Below are 25,904 nucleotides of genomic sequence, written 5' to 3'. Positions count from 1 at the left end.
GCATCAAAATAAACACATTACAGCACAGCTAGGGTATTCTGGCTTCCCTAGATTGCGCTAGATTGTGCTGTCAGGCATGAACCAATGAAACATACTGTGGCAGTTTCGGAATTAATGTTGGCTAGAGTGAGTTGTTTGTTTAAATGTGTACATCACTTCTTAGGCTGCAAGTACCCCTTATTAACGGGTGCTTTCGACCCAGCAGTAGAAGCATTTGTATACGTGTGGACATACTGTAGAGCGCATTTTTATTCCTTAACCGAAAGAGAAAAAAACTTCTGATGTGGTCTTGTTATGTGGGCAGAACATGCATCACAAGTTTTTTTTACAAGTGAGAGAGCAGAGGAAGTCAATTGAACGAAATTTGAACAACAGTGCCAATAATGAGCATTTGTGTGCTGACTGCAAGCTCACTGACAGCAGTTTATTTCTTTTTTCGTGACCATTTTTTTCTTCATGTCTATTTATTGATGTCATGTTCAATGATTCTAGAAGAACCTTCTCAGTACTGACCAATCAGACTTTTGATGTGCTGAATGAATGTTGGCAGGAGCATTGAGGCACTTCGTGTCTGGAGGAGGAGCCATTGTGACGAAGACTGTAGGCAAATAAATGTTTAGTTAAGAGCAATGATGCTCTAAAATTGAAAAAAAAATCTCTTATGGAGTCATTTTTATACGAGGTCGATGAATAATTAGTCGTAATACAACATGTGATTATAATTTATCGTAAGTGTAGCTCCTTGGCCCCAATCTAAATGTTTTTCTCAATACGAAGGGAAAATGGTTATGTGTTTTGTTAATGTTTGTGCTTGCTTTGACAGAGATCTCTGGTCTGTTACAGATGCATCCATAACTCCTGCAGAGCATCCAAGGAGTTGTGGTTTTGGACTTCGCCAGGAAACCATCTCTCTAGCTTCGTTTCAGAAAGCATCCACTTGTTTGCTTTGTTATTTGACAGAACAGATTCATATAGGATTGATTTGCCATTGTGATAGTGACATAACAGTTTGGTTACTGCCACCAGTGCTTTTCTCTTGTCTTGACCAAGTGTGATGGCAATTCTCCTTGCTGCCTTGCCGTTCTACTGAAGTTATAAAAAAAAGGGTTCTATTGCAGTGATTGGTACGTAATCAAGGTAAAAAATAAGGACACTACAATGTACTAGCAGATAGCATAGTCAAATCAAAGTAGCACACTATAACATAGAATTGTGCCCTTCTTTAGAGATCTTATTGATAGTTTGTGTACATGTGTGTAACAGCGTCTGTGACAGTACGAATAATTGGCGAATAAGTTGCCTTCACAACCTGCAGTTGCATTTTGCTTCCACTTACAGAAGGGAAAAACAATTGCAAAGTAATCTTGAAGTGTGCAAATAGAGAAAGAAGTGTTTCTTTAATGAACAGTAATGTGGCAGTATCCTTTTCTGCTAGCAAATGTTGTGTCATTCCAACTTCTATAAATGCTGTGTTTATTCTTTTACTTGAGATTCATGTGCTTTTCATTTTCTTTCATATAATTTTTCATTCATTTTCACATTTCATTTCATATGCTTCACGGGTTCAAACATCAGTTGATGCTTTTGTTGTGCTGCATTGCATAAATACAGTTAAACCTTTATATAACGAAGTCAATAAAGTTGGCAATTTGCTTTGTTGTATCGAAACCAATGAATTTGACCAATGAGTTTTTCTTACATGGAAGGGGCCGCAAACCTTCCGGAATCGGGCAATTGAAGAAAGCAAATTTTAATAAGAAAGAAATCCATTTTGTTCATTTAAAGAACTGGCGACGAAAGATAAATTTTGTGCTATGTTGACGATGCCATCGCATTGGCGGCGTGAAGTGAAGCCAGCCACTTTTTCCTGTCCGCTCCGCCCTTGCAGCTGATAGAGTCACCCACAGTGGGATGATGCTATCATGAAAAACACCAGCAGTGGAAAGTGGATGCTTTGTCTGCCTCTTGCTTCAACGCGTCTCCGAAACTCAAGATGAGAGATGCGTTCGCAAGCAGGGGCTTGTAATTCATCCATTTGACTGTCTGCATCCACAGAAGCTTCCAGTTATTGTCTCGGTATTCCTTCACGGTAGCAGAGAAATTTCATTACATTGAAATCTTGTATAAAAACACTTTGTTATATTGACGTTCTAAATACATGGTGTCCTATGGATGATACGTAATAAAAAGTTAAATATTTAGTTATATTGATGTTTAACTGTACTGCTATGCCAAAAAAGCATGTGATGATTTGTTTAATATGCGAGTACATTATGCTGTATGTTACATACATGCAGTACTTTCACCGTTTAGGCATAATATCGATATTGCATGCCTGATCCCGCCTCAGCATGTAACCACCAGAAGGTTGTCACTTGTAGTCAGCTTTTTCTTTAGAGAGAGATCAGGGCTCTTGTAGGTTGTAGTCTGTTGCCGCATCCCATGCTGCAACAGTTCACTGTTGCCGCCACAGTAATATGTGGGTTGGGTCGTGACATACTTTGCCAAGAAGTACAGCAGTTCTCCTTGATTGCCAGGTGCAGAACTCTGCCTCTATCAAGTGTTGACACATGGTTTCCAACGCCTTCCTGTGATTTCGCAGATTCCTCGCGTTCGGGGCCCCAGGAGCAGTGCCAGTTGCTCGTGTCCGTGCATGGCCAGCTGCATTCCTGCCGGATATGCTCCTATGTGACCAAGAGCAAGCAGCACATGACAAAACACCTGCGCCTACACACGGGCGAGCGTCCCTTCAAGTGCCATCTCTGCCCGAGCACATTCTCTCGGGAGACGCACCTGAAAGAGCATAAGCGCACATTCATAGGCGAGCGCTCATACCAGTGCCACCTGTGCCCACATACATTCACTCGGAGTTCTGCCCGCTCGAGGCATATGCGCAATCACGCAGGAAAACGTTTCTTTTCCTGCATTGACTGCAGTGCAACCTTTTCGGATAAGAACAAGCTCCTCTACCATATGGCCTGTCACACAAGGAAGAAGCTCTAAAGGTCAGGGGCTTGCAGTTTCTCATTTTTATTCTCTCTCTCTCTCTCTTTCTTTTGTACACCAACCAGTTCGTTGAATTCTTATGGCAGTAGGTGATTTACAAACAGCATTTAGAGGTTTTTAGCTGTCTCAGCCCGTACTTTCTGCGTCTCAGCCCGTACTTCCCTGCATACTTTCTTGTAATGTTACGTAGGTGAAAGTTCACTCTGCTGTCTATGAGAATTCCTTAAAAAAAGTGCTTTCACGAAACTTCGCAACTATGCCAGCATATCAAAGGTAATTGCCACACCTTAAATGTGGAGTGGCCCAATATGAGTTCACGACCGTTGACATAACTTTCTTGAAATTACACATATAAACAGTTAGCGAAGAAAACAAACATAAAATTTAGCCTGAGTTGCAGTAGTATGTGCCAGATTTCTTTCCTGTAAATTTAGCGGCACAGTGGCAGTATGGTCCACATTTGATGTACTAGTTGTGCTTCCTAGCTCAAGTGCCTATGTTTTAGTAATGAGTTCTTATTTGTTTAATATCAAGGGTTACACACTGTGGAGGTGGCATGGAAGGCAGCCGCAGCATCCACTGTGTGTTCAAGCTGGCGAGCCATGGTGCTCATGGCTCACGACAGCGGTAGTTGAATGTGACCTCTCGGGACAAACAGGCTGGTGTGCTCTTGGTCAATCTCACCCTATGTTCTGTCCACTTGTCATGTTCATCATTGGCACTGGAGATCACAGTCATCCAGTGCTCAGCAGAGTCCATGCCAAAAGAGCTATTGTCTCCCTATGCAACAAGCTTAGTAAGGCAGGGCTCTTTGAACAGCCTCCCAAGCATGTAGCACAAATAGAAAGAAATCAGTGTATGAGACTATACACGGACAGCAGTTCATAGCGTCCTTTAGGGAGTCTAGGTAGAGTCCATGCTGAGACAAAGAGTACAAATGGTTCTCTAGTGGTCGTTGCCGAGGATTACGCATGGGAGGTGCAGTGTGGGGCATTGATGCATAAGCTGTAGGCACGTAGTAGAGACATATGCCGCTGCCCTGTGTTAGACAACCGACTATAGAAGACAGAGGGCGGTGCCAGGATGAAAGCAGTGCAAGCAGTGGAAAGGGCAGGATGCATCTGTGAACCGCGTGCTGGCATAAGGAGGGGATAGTAGGAAGGAACCAAGTCTGGTACCGTGTATGAGGGTGCTGTCTTGCATTGTCAACGTCTGTGCTCCCAGTGTAGCGCAACTCGTCAAGCAGAGTCAATGAGTACTGGCCTGAGCCTGGCACATGCTTGTGGAAAAGGATGTAGAGGTGAGCGGCACTGACCACAATGAGGAGGCTGTTGTTGGACTGCGTGGGACAGTGGTAGTGGTGCATAACTGTGAATGTTGCTGGTGTACTTGCAGATTCATACTTCGTCACTGTTTCGGATGCGGGTATGGTTGCGCGTGGTGGCCTATTGTGGCAACCAGTGAGTCTTCGGTCTCTAGATAGTGTGGTCAGTTAAGCCACTGTGCACTTGTTGCTTATCAGGTGACCTAATTTTCACCAAAATTACACATTTTAAAAATTTACATTGTTTTTGATTTCTCAACTAATATAGAAGCGTCTCACCAAGTCTGGTTGGTATACCTGCACTGTAAAAAAGAAAAGTAAAGAAAAAAGAAAGAAACATTTTAATTTTTCACTTGACAGTAGCATGCACTTGCCATTGAAGTGCTTGTGAATGCTGTTGTCGAAGCGCAGCCGCAGAGCACGAGATAAGTGGGACTGAATGCCCCTGAATGAATAAATTCCCTCATTCAGAAGATGGTTCTCTGTGTTTTTTAGATGTAAGAGACGTACTGATTCTGCAGGATAACATGCAGAAAAATTGTCAGAAAGAAGTAACGTTTTCGGCTGTGGCAAACCTGGATTGAATGGCAAACCAGTACCGAAACACTGTGAAGTGGTCCAAGAGAACTCCTCCTTGGCCTACTTGAAAAAACATGAACACAAATTTCAGTCATAGCAAGCCTCGATCGATTGGAGGACCGCTGATAAAACTTAGATTAGAGGGCTATAATCGAATTATAATTGGTGAATACTCAGAGTATAATTTACACAAAGCCTTGGCTTATGCTGGGAAGCCATAGGTGCCAAGCACCCTTCATCCAGTGCTCAGTAGAGTCCATGCCAAAAGAGCTAGTGTCTCCCTATGCAACAAGCTTAGTAAGGCAGAGTTCTTTGAACAATGTTTGAGGGTGTACTTGCAGAATAGAATGGAAATGGTCATTCAACGCATTAGTGTGGCAGAGGTGCCTGAAGACGGAGTTCGCATTCTTGTGAAGAGTGGAGACCGCAGTAGCATTGGCTCGGCTAAGTTCAGTAAGGGGGAATGCAGCGTACCAAGAGAGTGCTTAAGAAGCTACAGCTGGGTTAGGGAACATGGACAGGGAAGCGTATCCAGCATGCAACTATAAAAGAATCATTTCATGAACATAGAGAAGGGCATGTGACAGCTTGAAAGCTGAACAAAAGGGAAGATGACCTTAAGCGATTGCGACCAAGAGGGCCCAACCTATGCAGCAAGTTCAGCGGGTCGGGAAGCGGCATGGCAAGCGGTTTTTGCAAGCATGTGTGCTTCTTTTTGCAGAAAGCCGCAAGTATCACTGGCACCTGCTTTCTGAACAATGTTCCCTCTTCGACCATGATTCACAACGGTACCTTCGACAGCCCTCCCTTCTGTAAAACCTGATACTCGGCAGGCGGCAAATCGCCACAAGCTTCGACCGACCCTGGATTTGCTTCACTGGGCTGCACATGGCACAGCACCCGAACAGCATCTACATGGACACGACAGGATACAAAGCCGTCGCTCTGGCCAATCCTCTTTAGTCTGTCGGGAAGCGGCATGGCAAGTGGTCTTTACACGCACATGTGCCTCTTTTTGCAGAAAGCCACAAATACCACTGGCATCTGCTTCCTGAACAATGCTCCCTCTTCAACCGTGATTCACAACAGTACCGTCGACGGCCCTCCCTTCTGTAAAGCCTGCTACTCGGCAGGCGGCAATGCACCACAAACTTCGACCGACCCTGGATTTGCTTCACTGGGCTGCGCGTGGCACAGCACCCAAATGACATCTACATGGGCACGGCAGGATACAAAGCTGTCGCTCTGGCCAATCCTCTTCAATCTGTCGGGCAGCAGCATGGCAAGTGGTTTTTACAAGCATGTGTGCCTCTTTTTGCAGGGGGGGCCCAAAATTTTCTTTCAAATGTTATCTGAGCGATGACTGCTTTCTGTTGCTGCTGCCGGACCCTCAGCACTTTGTGTGCATTTTTTCCTGCTTGCTCCATTCCCTGAGAACTTTGCTGCAACTTTCTGGTGATAGTTCAGGACAACATTCATTTGGGCTAGATGGTGCATACTTGAATTAGGAAGGAACAGCGCCAACTAAGACGATCACGAGAGGGAGAACGCTTGTCCTGTGTCGTTCTTCCTGCTCGTGATCGTCTTAGTTGGCGCTGTTCCTTCCTAATTCTGGTGATATCGAGGCTAATCCAGGCCCAGATAAAAAGGTAGAAACTATGCTGGCGGAACTGCTGGCCGGACAGATGCATATCACTGAAGAGATCTCCATGCTCAATTCAAGCGTGACTTCTTTTAAGCAATGTTTAACGAAGATAGAAACATTGGCTTCAACTGTAAATGGTGCCCTACAGCACGCTCATGATCTGGAGGAAACGGTTTCGAGCCTTAAAGACATCAGCCACGAACTTGATTGCAAAAATGATTACCTTGAAAATCGATCCCATAGGAATAACTTGATCATTTATGGCTTGTATGAGCCATCAGTTGAAACTTCTGAGGGTTTGCTGCCTTCCATGCTTGGAATTCAACGCAAGGACATTGAATGCTGTCATAGACTCAGTACACAAAAAAATTATAAAAAGCAGCCAGTAATATTTAAATTACTAGACTTCAGAACTAAGCTTGAAATCCTCAGAAACCTAAGTAAACTAAAAGGATCCAATACATAAATTAACAATGACTGTTCTGCATGTGTACAACAAATTCACAAGAATCTATGGGATCGTGCTGTTGATATTCGTAAGCAAGTAGCCAAATGTAGATTGCAGTATGATTCCCTGATTATTGACAGTATTTGTTACATGTGGGATGGTGCTTGCAAAATGATTGTTCAAGCTCCTCGTGCTGCAGTTGCTAGGAGCATTGAGTGACTTGTTAATGAACAGAAGCTGACACTTTTGAACATAAATGCTCGTAGTTTGCTTAGCAAGGTGCAAGAATTAAATCAGGTGGTCGAGTGTCATACTCCATCAATTATTTGCGTTACTGAAACGTGGCTAAACAACTGCGTATTCGATTCCGAATTTTCGCCTCCAGGTTATTCGGTGATAAGAAACGACAGGCAACTTGGTAAAGGTGGGGGGGGGGTAGCTCTGTTTATTAGAAAAGGTATTCAATTTTTTGTGCTTCCAGAACTTCCGAATACTGAGTCTGTCTGGTGCCGGATAAATGTTTTTGTTTTTGTGACAGCAGTGAGCACTGTTTATCGAGCACCTGGTACAGAAAATATTTGTTTCCCATTACATAGCCCAAAACAGACTTCATAATTACAACATAATGATTACAGGTGATTTCAATACTCCTTGTATTGATTGGGCCTTGTTAATTTCAACAGGCTGTGACAAGGCTCTCTGCGACTCCGATTACTATGGCTGTTTCATTTGATTTTACCGAAATGGTTGAATTTCCAACTCGAGAGAATTCAGTTCTTGTTCCTTGTGTTCGTCAATCAATAGTTGTTGCAGTATGGTTTTAAGTACAAAGTAGTTGATGGTTTATCAGACCACAAGGGTGTTTTTCTGCAATTTAATGTCGTCTGTGAACCCTGTACCCTGAAATTTAACGTCATTACCAACTTTACACATACTAATGATCGTGCTATTGTTGAAATGTTAAAACTCATAAGACGCATCAAGCGCATGTGCAAGTAGTACCGCCTTCACAGCAAAGGTCACAATTCACTTCTTTCCTCGCTTAAGTCTGAGCTAAAGACAAAAATGACTGAAGCTAATAACTTTTACTTCGACACAACGCTGTCTACATTCATGAAAGAAAACCCATCGAAATTCTGGAAAACAATACTTCCCTCTTCTCATGTCTCTCCAGCATTCACTATCAACGGTCAGACTTGCACTGTTCCTATCACCATCTCTGAAGGCTTCAACGATTATTTTCGCTCCATCTTTCAACACGATGATGGTACTAATCCTCCTTTCATTCAAAGTTCGGTCCATGACTTGCCAAGTCTGGAAATAACTTATGCTGGGGTTCATAATCTGTTGCTAAAAATTGACACAACTAAAAATCTGTGGTCATTATGATCACAGATTTTCACCTTCATCAGACGCCCACATATCATTTTGCGCCTGTCACGTCTTCTTCCTTGTGATTGTTTACAAAGCGCATCCAATTGTTTCCAAACACATATCATCGTTGCAGACTCTCAAACATAGATGCACACATAAACGTATCATCTTGCTGCATATGATTATCCGCAAGTCATCCGCCATTATGGCACCCTTCTCTTTTGTGTCCTCGAGGGCACATTCAACCAGACAAAGCCATCCGCTAAACATCGTTCCTTTTAGGCCATATATTGACCATTTTAAATTTTCTTTCTTTCCACTTACAGCTGAAATCTGGAACAGTTTGGATGGTTCGCTTCACGCAGTGCAATTTGAAAAGTTTGTTGAGCACTTGCCTAATCATATCACCTGTTCATTTGTTCTTTTCTAGTGTCACTTCTTTTGTATATACTAAAATCTCTACCCACTCTTGCTATATGACCACTACTCATATCACCTGTTGATTTGTTCTTTTCTAGCATCATATCTTTTCTATGTACCAAAATCTGTACCTGCTTCTGCTATGTCTCGAAATAGAGTCCGCAGTATTTGCAAATAAATAAATAAATAAATAAATAGAAAGGGTGTGGCCACTATTCACCCTAAAGTAAAGTAGCATCTTCTGCAATCTTTGATTTGATTTTTCTCAGTTTGCACGTTTTGGCCAAGCTACACTTTTAGGAAAACTAGTGTTTTTAGACTGTCCTGGCAAGACCTGCTTTCAGCATGTTTTATAGATAGAAATTTTATTAGGAACAAGATATGGTACTTTCTAAGCTTCTAAATTTTTTCTGACACAATGAAAATACCAGAAATTTGATGTATGATGACACCAATAATTTCAAGCGAAGTAATTTTTACATGAATGGGATGAAAAAACAAGTGGCTACCCTTATTCTGCATTGTAAACCACCCAGAAGGCATCTATCCAAAAGCATTGAATATATTGTAGTGAATGTATTGTAATATAGCAGATCATCATGTGCTATGTTGGCCTTCCTCCTTGCACGATCCGCCTGGTCGACTCACCAGTTGGGCATTACGGCTCCAGGAGTACAGCACTTGTGTCATTTACCGATCGGGACGCAAACATTCTGATGCGGACGCACTGTCCTGGTCACCTCCCCCACCTGGTGTTGTGACCCCGTCTGTATATCCCTACGACGTGTCCTCCGTAGCCATCACTGACATGCTTCAAGAGCTAAGGAAAGACCCCTGGCTTGCTTCTCTTATCAACTTGTTGGTCCAACCTGCGCTGCATCCTGTCTTGCAGGAAATATGCTGTCAAGTGCCCCCTTCATTCTCTGCGATGGTTTGCTATACCGTTGCAGCTATCTTCCCGAAGGATGCAAGTGACTCTTGGTAATTCCCTGCCATCTGCGCTCTGACATATGCGCCGCCTTCCACGCTGACCCACAATGCGCACATGCCAGAGTATTGAAAGCTTACACCTGTCTTCGCCTCCACTACTATCGGTAGGGAATGTACCGCTTCATTCGCTGCTACATTTGTTCTTTTCTCGCTTGCCAGCGCCGTCAGAAGCCTCCCTGCCATTCAGCCGCTCCTCTACAGTCGTTGGCTTGTCCTGCATGCCCTTTTGACTGCGTTGGCATCGACTTGTACTGTACGGACCTCTTCCCATGACTCCTGCTGGCAACCACTGGATAATCGTTGCCATCGACCATCTCACACTATACGCAGAGACTTCGCCATTGCCATCTTCCATCAGCAAGTGACATTGCCGCCTTCATTTTAGAACACATCATTCTATGGCATGGTGCACCATGTGAGCTGTTTAGCAATAGAGGACGTGTCTTTCTGTCGGATGTTGTCGAAGCAGTTCTGAAGCAATTCCACGTTGTTCACTGAATCACCACTGCCTACCATCCTCAAACGAACGGTTTGACAGAAAGATTTAATCGAACATTGGCCGATGTGCTGGCAATGCACGTCACTTCTGACCACTCAAACTGGGACCGTGTTCTTCCCTTTGTGGCGTATGCCCATAATACCACTATGCAGACCCACCACTGGATTCTCTCCATACTTTTTACTTTACAGATACGTGCCCTTGTGCATGCTAGACACCATCCTTCCGTACCACCATCCTGACACGAGTGAGTCGACAACAGTCTCTCAAGCCGCTAAATACGCTGAAGAGTGTCGCCAGACTGCTCGCTCCCTCATCACTGCTGATCATCCACACCAGAAATACCATCACGCTGTCTCTGAGGCTCCAATCTCTTATACCCCCTGCTCACTTGTATGGCTCTGGATCTTGTCATCCAGCCCCGGTCAGTCGAAAAAACTTGTTTTGAACACCACTGCCCTTACCTTGTTGTCAAGCAAACTTTGCTGGTAAATTACGTCATCAAGTCACTTGAGCTGTCTTCAAATCAATGACGCCGAGGGCGTGAGATCGTGCATATAGACCGGCTGAAGCTGTACTATGTCCCTGCTGTCATGTCCCGTCCCTAAGTCACCAGGACGGCTCTTTTCCTGAGGGGAAGTGAATGTAGTGAAGAATATTATATTTGGAAAAGCAGAGTGCGCCGCTCATCCAAGGAGAAGATGACGGATGAGAAGCAAGAGGCTTTGGCACTGTTCTCAGCCTTTGTCGGTTTGCTGACTACGACAGCGTCTGTTTTATAAAAGAAGCAGATTCCAAACGCCCCCTTTTATAATATCTATTATAATAATGTGAAGCATTCTTTGCCTCGTTCTTGGCACTTAGTGGTACGTATTTGGGTAGGTAGGCTTCTGTCCCACCGTGATTTAATAAAAAGGAAATGATGTGTGGCTGATGGTGGAATTGAACCTCTGTCGTTGAGCACAGCAGCCTGGTGCTCTAACCATTAGACCACGATTGCACGTATACTTCTCTCATTCCAAAGCCACACAACTCTTTGAAATGCTCATGCACCCCATGCCAATTCCTCACCTTCTTTTCTTAAGACAGCTTGCTCTCTGAGGCGCCGTGTCGCACTATCTCCAGGTCCAGCGCACTTTTCTCAGTACTTTCCTCATAGCATGCTGCATAGTAAAAATTTTGCAATGTTGTACCCACTTTATGTTCACCCAAGCTAATCATGCTCTAACAGTTCTTCACTGGGGTCACGTAGCTGCTGATGCTGTCGCATTCCGTGCTCTCATCGCTCATCTACTACCTATGTAGAAACCAACAATTTCCAAGTCATAGGCTTGTGTGGAACGACCAGCGCAGAAATCATGCTGTTGCTGCCGTACGATTGTCTTCAACGTGGTCGTCGTCGTGCTGCTGTAGTCACAGACATGTTCACTCTTAACCTACACCTACACACATATACTCAATTTACACAAACACATTAGTCCACCTGGTGTTGCTTAGTGGAATCCCGAATAAAGCTCTCAGATAGCTAGGTGACTGCAATATGCTTTGCATAAAATCGATTGCCACACTACATGAGATATGCACAATTTTTAAAAGAACACTTTCTCAAAGTGACATGCTAAACTGCTCAGTATGACCATTACTTTTCATGTTTGTGCCAGGTAATGAAAGATAAAATATAGTCTAATGATAAGAAGGCAAATCATTAAAAAAGAAATGCATTAAATTGGTTGAGTGATTCAAAAGTTGCCACTTCAGCCTCACACCCCCCCGTAATTTGTCAGAGTTCTCATATGAGGGCCTATGGAAGGCAGAGGCTTTAATGGTTGACAATTTAGTGTCTACAGTAGAGCACGTTGTTGGGCGAGTCGGTCGTACATACTTAAAGAAGGGAATTGCGCTAAAAAAGACACGGACGAGTAAGGACTCGTCCGGCACGTGAACTCGCAGAAGCTTTTTACATTGATATGTCAGGTGATGATTGCGTAAGCGATTCCAGTATCAATTTGTATAAGAAAGAGAAAACGTTCTTGGCATGTGCGCTTAGGCAATGATTAGGCAATAAGAATCTAGGTATATATATTTGTGTTCTTTCTGAATAAAATCAGTCGCGAGTTTGCGCCCGTCCATGTCCTTACTCGTCCGTGTCTTTTTTAGCGCAATTCCCTTCTTTAAGTGTGTCTACAGTACCTGTGACGGATACATCAGGCAGCAACAAAGGATCAGTTTTCAACAAAGGAAGAAAGGATTACTTTTCAATAGAAGATCAGTGCCATTAAAACAAACTGCATCAATATCCTCTCAACAACTTTAGGGCCTGGTTGCAAAGAAGCTATCCAAGAAAGAGTGGCTGCTGTGTGACTAATTTTTCAAAAAAGCTCTAAACATACAATTGCCAAAAAAAGATCAGGAATAGCAGTAAAAATAAAATAAAAAACTGCAGGGATTATGTGCCATAGGCACATTTAAAAGGGTCTGTTGTAAGGAAAACATAACAGAATGTAGCGCAAAAGAAGAAACGGTTAGAAGGCTGGACTGCCAAAGACACTAAATGGCAGACAAGTTAGTATCACTGGTCTGAAAAACAAATCTCGCATTACCCATGTTCTTTCTGCATTTCTTCGGAAGCTTTTGTTGTCATTGTACTTCTGATAAATAATTATACATTATTTAGCAGACGAATAACAGTAACCAGATGTTAAATTCTTTGATAGCAAAATATTTCGTTTTGTTCTAATATTTAAAAATACCAATAGTTGTTTTTCAAATATAAACACGTATAGTTAGTGCATAATATTCAATTTGGGTTCGAAGCTTTGAATACTTGCCACCCCTAATTAGTATAAGCTATCAGTAACTGGTTCAGAACATTTTAATAAACATCCGCAGTAGTCAGTGCACACCTACACCTGTAAGTGAAATTATGTAGCACATACTTATTCATCTGGTAGTGGTATGTTGAGTACATTTGGGCTCTAAGAGCTATTGGGCGGCACAGTGATGTATGTGCAAGCAAAGTTGAGCTTGTTTGCAGTATGTGTGCTTGCTTTTGCTTATTAGGAATGCTACCAGTGTTGTACATAAATAATGACCTGAATGAAATGATGAGATCAGACAGTTCGCATTAGTTGTATTTGACACGCTTCTGAATGTTTGTTTACAGCATAATATGTGCAGGGAAAATATAACCAGAATATTTGGAAGCACCTCTTATTCTATGGCTTGCCTTTCGTCAAGGGTAATTCATATGCTTGTTGAAAGAGTAATTCTTCATTTATTTCAAGTTCAGCAGCTTACTTGTTCATAAAATTGCATGAGTGTCTTAATTCTATTTTGCTTGTGTAGCTGCATTTTTCAGAATTTGAATATGCTAAAAGGTATTACTGGACGATCAGGGTGTCTTTTCAACAAACTTCTTGCTTGGAGCATTCTCTAACGTTCTGGCGTCTGCTAGTCATGATAGTTATCAGCATGGTAATGAAATGCTCACCCCAGGAATGCACCTCATGTACACCGCATAAGAGAAGTTAATGTGGATGTGGGAAAATATCTAGGTACCATACCTTGATAAGTCAGTGTTGATCACCTGACAAGTGCATATTCATAAAGAATGTGTGGGTGTCATTTCCTTCAGGAGCAAGTTTGTTGCAATGACACCTACCTTAAGTTTTCCACAAAAGGGGGAGAAAAAAAGTCACAGCAGCTGTGAGAAAAAAATGTCTGAGCTTTGTCTGGCACCTAGAGTTTATGCTTGTGTTAATATTTTGGTGTGTCTAAAACGCTGTCGACTGGATGCTTTATGCAGGTGCAGGCAGTGCTTTTGCAGCTTCAAAGACTGTGTGTGAGCAGTCTAGGGACATGAAACAGTGCAACTTCATGTGCACCGAGCCTCCAAAGCTGCAGGCAGAGCTTTAGGGAAGGTAACAGCCAAGACCATAGCCAAAGCCACAGCAAGACTTACTTGCAGGAGATATGCATGACAGCTTGCTGCCACAGGCATTCTTGCCACAGCCTGCCAACCAGGAGTGACGTGTAGTAGGATATCAAGTGCCTGTGCATTCTGAATAAAGGTTGCGTTATGATGTTCCGTAATCTCGGCCCATCTTCAATAATGTCATTTTGACATTACGTGTAGCCGCTATATCTGCAGCATAATTTCTTGGGGATGTTTTACTGCATTTGAAAAAAATTCTTGAATGTTGTTTCACGTCACTTACTGATTTGAGTGCATATATTTTTGCCTCCCCCTCCCCCTTTTTAAATTTGCATTGTTTACTTGAAGGTGTAACTTTTTGGCTAATCATACCATAGATACAAGGCTTTAAAAAAAAGTTCACCTTTCAAGCAAGTAAAATATTTTTCTGTTGCTTGTCACACACAACTGAGACAAAAAGAAAGCAGAAAAGGTCAGGCCTGCTTGAGAGAGGGCAGTACTGGACAAAGCAATGTAACTTTGTCCAGTACTTTGTCCAGTACTTTGTCCAGTCCAGTGGGCATGGACGCACGACAGGAATGATGGCCTCACGCATCTTTTTGTTCATTCCACAGTTATTCGGTGCCCTGGTCCTTGGCTGGGAATGTCATGCTGTCTCTCGTCACGGTGGAGCTCTCTACAACGGTTCGTTAACCACGGAAGCAAAGTTTCAAGACATCTGTGCCTCACCTACCTCATCTTATCCTGGCGACTGCTGCTTGCCACCAAATGAGATGCTCCCTGTCGACCAGTGCCTCACCAGCAACGGTACAGTTGGTGACCCTTACGACGAAGCTGCAATGGCGGGTGCTTTCCCAGCTTCCATGTGTCCGTACGCTGCCGCCCTCCTCTGGCAGGGTGGTTACGTCACTGGTCATTTGTCACCTGATGTGCACTGCGCATCTTCAGCGTCTTCAGCTGCGCCGATAGCGAGTCAGCTTAAAGCCAGCGCTCCGAACAAAATCTTCAGTGGGCATGGACGCACGACAGGAATGATGGCCTCACGCATCTTTTTGTTCATTCCACAGTTATTCGGTGCCCTGGTCCTTGGCTGGGAATGTCATGCTGTCTCTCGTCACGGTGGAGCTCTCTACAACGGTTCGTTAACCACGGAAGCAAAGTTTCAAGACATCTGTGCCTCACCTACCTCATCTTATCCTGGCGACTGCTGCTTGCCACCAAATGAGATGCTCCCTGTCGACCAGTGCCTCACCAGCAACGGTACAGTTGGTGACCCTTACGACGAAGCTGCAATGGCGGGTGCTTTCCCAGCTTCCATGTGTCCATACGCTGCCGCCCTCCTCTGGCAGGGTGGTCACTGGTCATTTGTCACCTGATGTGCACTGCGCATCTTCAGCGTCTTCAGCTGCGCCGATAGCGAGTCAGCTTAAAGCCAGCACTCCGAACGAAATCTTCAGTGGGCATGGACGCACGACAGGAATGATGGCCTCACGCATCTTTTTGTTCATTCCACAGGTCAGTTGCCTTTCCATATCAAGACTAAAATCCGACGATCCATTTATAATCGTGCTTCCATGCCCAGAAGCAGTGCTTGGTCCTTTTTGTTCTTTGTTATTGCTTTTGTGCGGTGACGTTGAGAGTAATCCTGGTCCTCCGAGAGAACAACCATCAGATACATTATCCGAAGTTCTGAAAACCTTACGCGATTTGAATCAAAGGTCTAAAAGAATGGAGGATAACCAAAAAGCAATGCTGGACACTATTACAGAGTTAAAAACGCATCAGGAAACGGTGGCGGAAGCGATATCAGAAATTAAAGAAAGACTTGCGACGGTAGAAAATCAGACCGGTAGATTTGAAAAATGGCAGCATGACCTCGGTGACGTGCGTGAAGCGGTTGGGAATATAGCAAAGGACGCTGCATTCCTACGCTCCCGACTGGATGATGCGGAAGACCGCTCTCGTAGAAATAATCTACTTTTTTATGGTTTAACGGACATCGCCACCGAATCCGCTGTTCAATCGGAGGAAAAGATACTGGACATTCTAACAAACACTCTAAGCCTCAGAATAACTAGTGACAGCATATCGCGTGCACATCGTATTGGTAGATTCAGTCCAGGGAAGTCTCGTCCGTTGATAGTAAATTTTGCTGCCTATAAAACGAAGGAAGAAATATTATCGAACCGCCCCATGCTAAAAGAAATGAGTATCTCTGTTGGTGAAGATTTCAGTCCCGCTACACGCTACGCCAGAAGAACTCTTATCGAATACGGAAAAAGTCAGAATGTACCATTTAAATTAAGATATAACAAGCTACTAATTGGTAAAAAATGCTATGTATACGACGCCACTGAGCAAAAGGTCTGTGAATTGAAGCCGTTAAGCAGTACCCCAGACGATGCCACGGCGTCTGTTCTATCCTTAAGATCAGGCCGCAATGTCCTAACAGTGCGCCCATAGGATAACGCGAGGGGTAGCGACCTCGATCCTATAATATCAAGACTACCGGTTCTTTTTACTAATATTCGTAGCTTCTTACCTAAAAAAGATGATCTCTGTAGCCTAATAAATGATTGTGATGCAGACATAATTGCAATAACCGAAACGTGGTTGACGAGTAAAGTAACAAACTCTGAGTTATTCTACTGCAATAAAAAGTATAATATTTACCGTACTGATCGCGCTAACACACTAGGCGGTGGTGTCTTAATTGCTGTTAATGAATGCTTTGACTGTTTCCCTGTATCCATATCATGTAACATTGAATGTGTATGGTGCTGCATTTCTGTAAATTTCAAAAAAGTTGTGATCGGTGTTTGTTACCGACCACCATCATCAGCCCCTACTTTTTGCGATAGCATGTATGACTGCTTGTGCCAGATAAGTGTTCGCTTCCCCGGAACGCCAATATTACTTATGGGCGATTTTAACTTTCCGAATATTTCCTGGTCAAGCACGTGTCCTTTACTAAATACAACTTCCGCGGAATCAAAGCATTTTGCAGAGGTATGTGCTGATTTCAACCTGGTTCAGGTAGTTACTTCCCCTACACGTGTAACGAACACCACATCATCTCTTTTAGATCTTGTTTTAACATCATCAACAGATATCATATCTAAGGTTACACACTCACCCGGCTTGAGTGATCACGACGTCTTGCATTTTTTCATTAGCTTGGCAATCCTACCGTCCCAAAACAGTATTAAAACCATTCGTGATTATAAAAACGGCAATTTCACCGCTATCAACAACGAACTTGCTCTATTCCTTGATAATTACCTGCCTAAAGTTGCTGAACGCTCACTGGATACTAACTGGAATATATTCAAAGAAAAAATTCGCGATCTTGTTAACAAGTTCATTCCGAAGAGGCGTGTTTTTTCGAATAACAATGCTTCATGGTATACTAAATCTTTGAAACGCCTATCTAACAGAAAAAAACGTCTTTTTCGCACCGCTAAGCGGACGGGAAGCCAGGCTAAATGGTCGGCTTACAAAGAAGCTGCCTCGGCCTACTCATCTGCGATAAAGAAAACAAAATTTTCTTTTTTCAATAATACCCTTCCAAGCATGCTCATCAATAATCCAAGAAGCTTCTGGAATGTAGTAAGGCCTAGTGCGTCGAAAATCGTATCACTTAGCACGTCTTCCGGTGAGCCTATACCTCGGCAGCACTGCGCTACGATTTTAAATAATGTATTTATAAAGGCTTTCACTCCTTCAGCACATGATAACGACCTTCCTAGGCTACCATGCTGCAATTTTTTTCCTATGGATCCCGTAATTTTTAACTCTACTGGCATAAAAAAAAAATAATAGACACTCTTAAACTTACGTCTTCTTGTGGAATAGATGAAATCACGACGAAATTTCTAAAAAATACTAGTGAGTATTCCTCTATCATCTTAGAGAGCATTTTTTCACAATCGTACCTGTCCTCATCCTTGCCTCATGACTGGAAAACAGCAAAGATTATTCCTATCCACAAATCTGGCGAAACTCAAGATCCTTTTAACTACAGGCCCATATCGATTACCTCAGTACCATGCAAAATTATGGAGCATATCATATTTTCTAACCTCGTCAACTTTCTTGAAGAAAATAATTTTTTCTCTAACGGTCAACATGGCTTTCGCAAATTTTTTTCTTGTGAGACCCAGCTGGTAACTTTCACTAATGACTTACATGTATATCTTGATAACGGTTTTTTGACTGATTGCATATTTTTGGATTTTTCTAAAGCTTTTGACAAAGTGAAACATGTACTTGTAAAGTGAAAGTGAAACATGTACATGTAAACATGTACATGTACAAACTTAGCGCACTCAACATTGACCCTGGAGTATTCAGCTGGATCCAATCATTCCTTTCTTCTCGTTCCCAATTTGTTGTAACTAATGACTCCACATCTCACGCGGCTCCAGTTGAATCCGGTGTTCCACAAGGGTCTGTTCTTGGTCCTCTTTTATTTTTAATATATATTAACGATTTACCTGATAACATTTCCTCACAAATTTGTTTATTTGCTGACGACTGCGTTATATATCGAAAAGTTACTAATGCATCTGATATAGCTACCCTTCAATCCGATTTAAATAACATATCTAACTGGTGCCTCACTTGGTGCATGGAACTCAACATTAATAAATGCAAATCTATGCGGGTTTCTCGTTCTAACACAACTTGCCCTACCTACGCCCTTAATGACTGCCCCATTCAATCCGTTACATGCTACCGTTATCTTGGCATTCATATAACTAACGATCTTTCTTGGAAGCAGCATGTACAGTATGTAATATCTAAAGCGAACCGCTCCTTAGGATATTTGAAGAGAAATTTTTCGCTTGCGCCAGTTTCATTAAAACGGCTGTTGTACACGACATACGTCCGCCCCCAATTAGAATATGCCTCATCCGTTTGGGATCCTCATCAGATCACATTAATTAACGAAATTGAATCGGTGCAAAATCGCTCAGTTCGTTTCATCTTAGCTAACTACCATCGCACTGCTAGTGTTACATTAATGAAGAGAACCCTTCAAATTCCATTATTATCTCATCGAAGAAAAGAATCACGCATTTCCCTTTTTCATAAAATCTACTACCAGAACGCATCTCTTAGCCCTCTTTGGATCCAACCTGCACCTTATTATTCGGCTCGTCGTGACCACTTACATAAAGTTAACGTACCCCGTCATAACACCGTTGCGTGCTCACAATCATTCCTTCCTAGCTAGGACTTCAGTCGACTGGAATAACCTACCTACATCATTAGTAAGCATCAGTGACCCCACTCGTTTTAAGAATGCACTAACCAACACAAAATAATGTATGGTAGCAAACGGCATGATTATGTACTTATCCGTCAACATTGTCTGCTTGTTAAAGTGTATTCTTTGTGTATTTTCATGTTATGTAAGCCTCTGAGATTTGTTATGAATGTGTTGCTACTTTTTTCATATTGCTTTTGTTCGTTGGAAATTCCTTGAACTAATCCTGCATTTTTTACTCTTCGAATGTATTCGCGCCCCTCCCCTCTGCAATGTACAATTATGTACCTTGAGGGTATCACAAATAAATAAATAAATAAACTAGATGAATTTGATCTAGCATATGAGAACAAGTGATTTCTTAAAAAGCAAGTGAAAATGTGGCATGGTTTCTTCAAGAATGGATGAGAGGAAGCAGAATACCGACAGCTGGGGCGCATTGGCTGTGGTGTTGTACTGCTGTAGGCACAAGGTTGCAGGGTTCAATTCCTAGCCATGGTAATCTCATTCTGTGGGGAGTGTAATGCAAAAAACATTCATGTACTGTGCTTGGGGAGCACATTAAAGAACTCTAGGTGGTCGAAATTAGTCCAGAGTACTTCACTACAGTGCCTTTCATAACCTACTGTGCATTTGAGAAATTTTTTCTAAAGTTTAATAATTATCATGAGGGAGCTTTTCAAATGCTTTGCTAAAAGCTAAATAAAAAGATTAAATCAAATATTTGTCCATTGTTGTGAACAGGAGCAAATGTATGGATTGCTGAAACAAGTTCAGTAACTGTAGAATATCTCTTTCTGAAGCCATGCTGAAAGCTTGTTAAAATCGAGTTTTGTTCAAGGAATTCCTTAATGCATTTTGAAACACTGTCTTCAATCAATTTATACCGTGTACAGTGCTCACAGAATGAAACTCGTCAATTTAGGGCTAACTACAGTGGAATCTCGATGATACGAATCTCACGGGGTCACGAAAAATATTCGTATCAGCCGAAATTCGTATCATCGAAACAATTAAAACTAACTAAATCAAAGAGTCAGTGGTGAACTCACTCAGACACACGTGCGTAAAAAGGATTTATTTCTTGTAGAAAATTCTCTAATGTCCTCTGGCTCTTATTATTTGTCAGGTCAATTAGCAGGCTTTGTTCAAATCCATAAAAACGCGCGCACGTGTCGTCGCTGATTTCGTTCGCGCACGCCTCAGAACTTAGCGCGCATGCAGCGTTTCAGCCGCCGGTGGTGGGTCCTTCGCCGTCGCCCACGTCTAACACAAAGAACGCGGCCCGAAGCACAGCAGCCACTCCGTCCAATGGCACGCGGAAAATGAAGAAAAGCACAAAAGCAACACAAGTGCCACCGCTTCAAATTCTTCGCGCCCAGTCGCGGCCTCCGCGCTGTCCGGCGCCGTATCCGCGCCTGCGCACCAAAAGAGAGAGGGACAAATCGCGTAACTGCGCGCTGTTCTCTTTCACTGCCATCGGTGGGGCTCATGCTCGCGGTCGCGTCCATCCGTGTGCTGGAATCGTGCCAACTGTGCTCTCTCCTCCGCGCAGCGGCGCAACCTCCTCCCCTCCTTAGCAACCGGCGCGCCGGTCAGGGGCGCAGCTGCGCATAGCAACCGTGACGTCACACAGTAGCGGTAGAACGGGCGCGCGTGCGTCGGCGGTGGCACCGCCGCTCCTTCGCCAGCCGTTTCGTTGCAGTCGAGTGAGAGGCCCGTGTTGCGCGCCATGCGGTTCGGGGAAGCGCCAGCGGACGCCGGATTCCCCCAACACCAAACGCCAGAAGAACAAGGAGCGAATGCGCATGCCACGAATGAACATGTCACCAGATGCGAAAGCAAGGGAGGCAGAAAAGAAACGCCAACAGCGACTGATTAGATCGCCGGGTACCAAAGGCAGGGAAGCAGAACGAAAGCGGCAGCAGCGACAGGCGATATCGCCGAACACCAAAGCGAATGAATTGGAGCGCAGACGGCAGCAGCGTCTGGCTTTCGCCAAGCACACTTTCAAATTTCCAATGTCTTCGGTAATTTTCGTATCAACCGACGCGGGTCGAAAATTGATTCGTAACAACCATTCTCTAACACGTTGCAAAGTAATGGGGCTCGGCCGGGACCACAGAAAAATTCGTATCATCCAGAAATTCGTATCAGCCGTGATCGTATCATCGAGATTCTACTGTAATGTGCATACTTTTGTTTGCACCGACCGCAGTTCGTGTCACGGCAACATATAATTTTGGCATGTAATCAGAGTCTGCATCACCTTTGGGGTGCGATCTTGTACGCATTCCAAAATATAACAGAGGCGGTTCGTTCCACTGAGCCGCACACGATTGGTCAATTTGAACCATGACGAACGCCATAATATCAATTGTGACATGATCCGTGGCGTCTTGCTGCTGTCAATCATTCCGTGTCGTCTGCTATTTTACGAACGCAACAGAATGGACCGCCTATTTCGTGATGTAAAGAACGGACCGTCTCAGTTAGATTTTGGGACGCGTGCAAGATCGCACGCTTGGTTAGCTACCAGCATTACATGCTACTCTCGACTACTTTGCACACATGCAGGATTCTACTAAATGCTCCCTTGAGCACTGTACATGTCAAAGAAATTGGCCTGTAGTTTTCTAACAAAATTTAATTGCCCTTCTTGAACATTTGCACTGCTCAGGCTGTCTTCCAGTCATCAGGCAACATTGTAGGTAAAAGAGAAGTGCAAGATATTGTTACAGAAGGATGAACAAAGACAGGAAGAAGAAGATAGCGAGAATCAGGCTGCTGCGGTTTGTTGCTGGTCAGCCACCTAAACTACTCAGACTCATTTTGTATATATATTGCAAATACAATCTTCTATACTCCCAACATCCCCGTAACATATTGGTGAGAGGTGCGGGGTACCACAGCTGGAAACGGAGCTCCGCAGTGGACGTCGCATCGTCCGCACCATGAATGACGGTGAGCACTCGGGATCAACGTCGTGGCTGCTTCCTATGTCACCGTCGCCGCCTACATTGCTGTCACGTTCAGTTGTCGTTGCACCAGATCATGCTGGCAGGAAAAAGAACAAAGGATAGAAGAGGCAAGCATTAAGCTGCAACTATGCAGCTCAGTCCTGCGCAAGCAGCTTCTTCGCTATTGAAGCACAAGGAGCTAGGACCAATCTAGCGGGGTAAACGAAGAGGGTGGGGGCCTTTTTCCTTTCTTGCGAGCAAGAGATGGGCAAGTTCCCTTGCCTGCTGCACTCTGCAGCCATATGTCATTCTGCTGAGTGGCTATTTTTCTCCTTGTCGACACGGTTTCAGGAAGCACTTCTCTTGTGAAACGCAGTTGCTCTCTTTTACTAACAAACTTTTTGGAGCTTTTCACAAAAATTTGATAACCGGTTGCATCTTTTTTTATTACACTAAGGCCTTTGACTCTGTATCATACAAACTCCACCTCCTAAATATGAGCAAGCTTAATATAGATCCTAATATCCTAGACTGGATTCAATGCTTCCTGACCAACCACTTACAGTATGTTCACGTTAATAATTATGACTCCCCTACCATTCTTGTTACTTCAGGTATACCACAAGGATTGGTTTTGGGCCCATTACTGTTTCTTATTTGTATTAATGACTTACCTGTCGATATTAACTCTAGCATTAAACTCTTTGCTGATGATTACCTGCTTTATTGTGTCATAACCAACAGGACGTTTCTATTTTGCAATTCGACATTGACGCTATTTCTATCTGGTGCAACAACTGGCTTATGAAGCTAAATACTTCAAAATGTAAGTCTATGAGAGTGATGCATCACAATATAGTTAATTACAACTTTGCTTATACCCTTAATAACTCCACTTTAACCCCTGTTACTAGTTACCACTATCTTGGCGTGCATATAACTCGCAACCTCTCTTAATTGTAATATACATGTTGAACATGTAATTAACAAGAATACGGCTAATTACATGCTTGGATTTTACGACGTAATTCTTGCTCTGCAATTTAAAGATAAAATATACACAACTCTGGTTAGATCAAAATTAGGATATGCTTACTCAATTTAGGACCCATCTAGCTCTGCATTAATTATCGCCCTTGAATCCATTCAGAACCGCACTGCCCAATATGTGCTCTTTAATTATTCACGCTACGCCAGCATCTCTTCAATGAAATCTAATTTAGGTCTACTGACACTTCGGTCACGCCGCAAGTGCTTCCACTTAAACCTTTATCACAAATTTTTTTTACCCTAACCCAACACTTAAAAACAGGCTTTTCATCCTTCCAGATTACGTGTCCTCACGGATTGGTCATAAACTCAAGGTTAAGATTCCTTTATGTTGCACTAACACTTGCCATGCCTCCTTTTTTGCCACAAACAAGCAGTGACTGGAGCCACCTTCCCACCTCCTTCACTGCGATCGAAGACCCTGCTGCCTTTAAAGTTTCGGTTAACAATTTATTGTTAGATCACACCTCTCTGTAATACCCTCGGGTCCTGAGAGTATGAAAATAAATAAATTAATAAATATTGTACCTGCCATGGACGGTTGGTGGTACCCACAAAGCGGTTGGACTTTGACCTTTTAAGGGGGAGATGTAGAGGTTGCTATTACTGCTGCAAGGTGGAAGGTGGCACCCACGTGTTATGTGTACGTATATTCTGACTTGAAAGTGAAAGAGGAAGTTTTTCCCCCAAAGTCAGTGGTCATCTCTCAGTTGCCCTGGTATGCTTTAGCAGGCCGGGTCTTTTCGCTATCGAACATACATGATGCCTACAATGGGGTAGCAAATAGTCTCCTGACAACTTTTATGGCCCATCGGCGGCTTGCTGAGCTGATATAGAGCACAAGAACAACACTACATTACAAACACACTTTGCACGGTGTGATTGATGTGAAAATTTTTTGGTGCGAACAATATGGGATTGGCACATTGGCTTGCCAGCTGTAGGCCAGCTAAGCCAATCATTGACCAAATTCCACATGCATGCCCCGAAAGCACCTTGTCAAGTTGCTTTTTTTGCTTAGTTGACATTTTGCTAATATATACTAGTACATACTTCCCGCTGCCAAGCTAACAAATATTCACTTTGCTAGTTAACCATCATCTGGCTCGGATCTTGCATTCTCGGTTTTGTTATAGCAGTGAATGCTCATTGAAGTGAAGCAGGCCAGCCCAATTTCAGGTTTGCTTTAGTATACCTCATAATTCACTACACATATCAAAAAATTCAATTGTAAGGTTTTACGTGCCAATTAAGACCACTGTCTAATTATGAGGCATGCTGAAGTGGAGAACTTTGGATTACTTTTGAACAACCCTGGTTTCCTAGTGTACTGACAATAGGGTTCTTTAAGAGGCACACAATTTGTACCCCATGAATGCGGCGTAGTTTACAAGGCTCTGCTTTCCAGTGGCTGTGTATGCATTGGTCAAACTGGCATCAGCAATTGCCTGCGAGAACACGGAAAACAACTTGAAGTCCAAACTGGGCAGTAATCTGGCTTTGCGCGGTGCCACATGTGAATGTATGCCATTTCTTGACTGGATGCTGGTATAATTAGAAGTTACCTGAATAAAGCTCTTGTGAGATTTTCAAGACATTTTCTGTTGAAAGTCATGGTCCTTGTGTCCGCGTTTTATTTATTTATTTGGAAGTGACTGTGGTGAGGGGGCCCCTCACCATAGCCACAACACTATTGGGGGCGAGCTCCACCACTGGAAAAGCTGGTGCCACCGTCGGCGTGACGTGGCATGAGGGATCACGTGGACACAGCGGCCGCGTCGGCTGCTTCGGAAGCGCCGAAGTGAGCTGAAAACGAAAGTTTAAAATCCCACCTGCGCCGCGGTCCTGATTAAGTGGTGAGGATTTACCGCCTTGGATGTCTGCTTGACAACATTTGAAAGTGCTATAATAGGTAGCGGCTGCCTTTGGCGTCGTGCAGCATGGTAGCTCGGTGCCGCAGTGCCGGACGTACGCAACGGAGCCCGGTGTCAGACTGATTTACCCGTAGCAGCAGGGCAAGGAGCTGCGTGAAGCTTGACCGGTGAAACTTAGAACCGGCGGACAGACATCGGCTACAACTCTGGTATGCAGCAAGTACAGACGTGAGAAAGATTTCTGCTACGGCCGACGCCGGGACGCGCATTTACATTCGCTCTCCAGTGCAGCCGGTCGACTGCAGCGCCGCCACCGCGGCGCCAACGGGAACTATATATCTAGGTAACTTTCCGCCCTAGGGGAGCGTAGGTTCCTAGGTGTCGTGTAAAAAACGCACCTAGCACCTGAAACGCCCTAGTCCCCATGCGCGCGCGCGCGGGCCCATAGAAGTATACCATAGCGCAGAGCAGTGGTAGAATTGTGTGTGCCAACTCGCCGGAGTAGCAGGGTAGGCGGTTCATTGTGCGT

At 43.6% G+C, this 25,904-nt stretch overlaps 1 long non-coding RNA gene across 1 annotated transcript; it reads left to right on the top strand.

Moving 5' to 3' along the window:
* The first annotated feature begins 2,602 nt into the window (after positions 1-2,602).
* On the top strand, positions 2,603-14,377 carry LOC139061193 (uncharacterized). The gene is made up of 2 exons (XR_011515255.1): positions 2,603-3,005; positions 14,091-14,377. It is a non-coding gene; the product is annotated as an uncharacterized lncRNA (long non-coding RNA).
* Positions 14,378-25,904: the final 11,527 nt, after the last annotated feature.

Source organism: Dermacentor albipictus, chromosome 6, assembly GCF_038994185.2.
Source record: "Dermacentor albipictus isolate Rhodes 1998 colony chromosome 6, USDA_Dalb.pri_finalv2, whole genome shotgun sequence".
NCBI lineage: Eukaryota > Metazoa > Arthropoda > Arachnida > Ixodida > Ixodidae > Dermacentor > Dermacentor albipictus.
The sequence above is the reverse complement of the archived record's forward strand: the minus strand, read 5'-3'. Positions and strand labels throughout refer to the sequence as shown.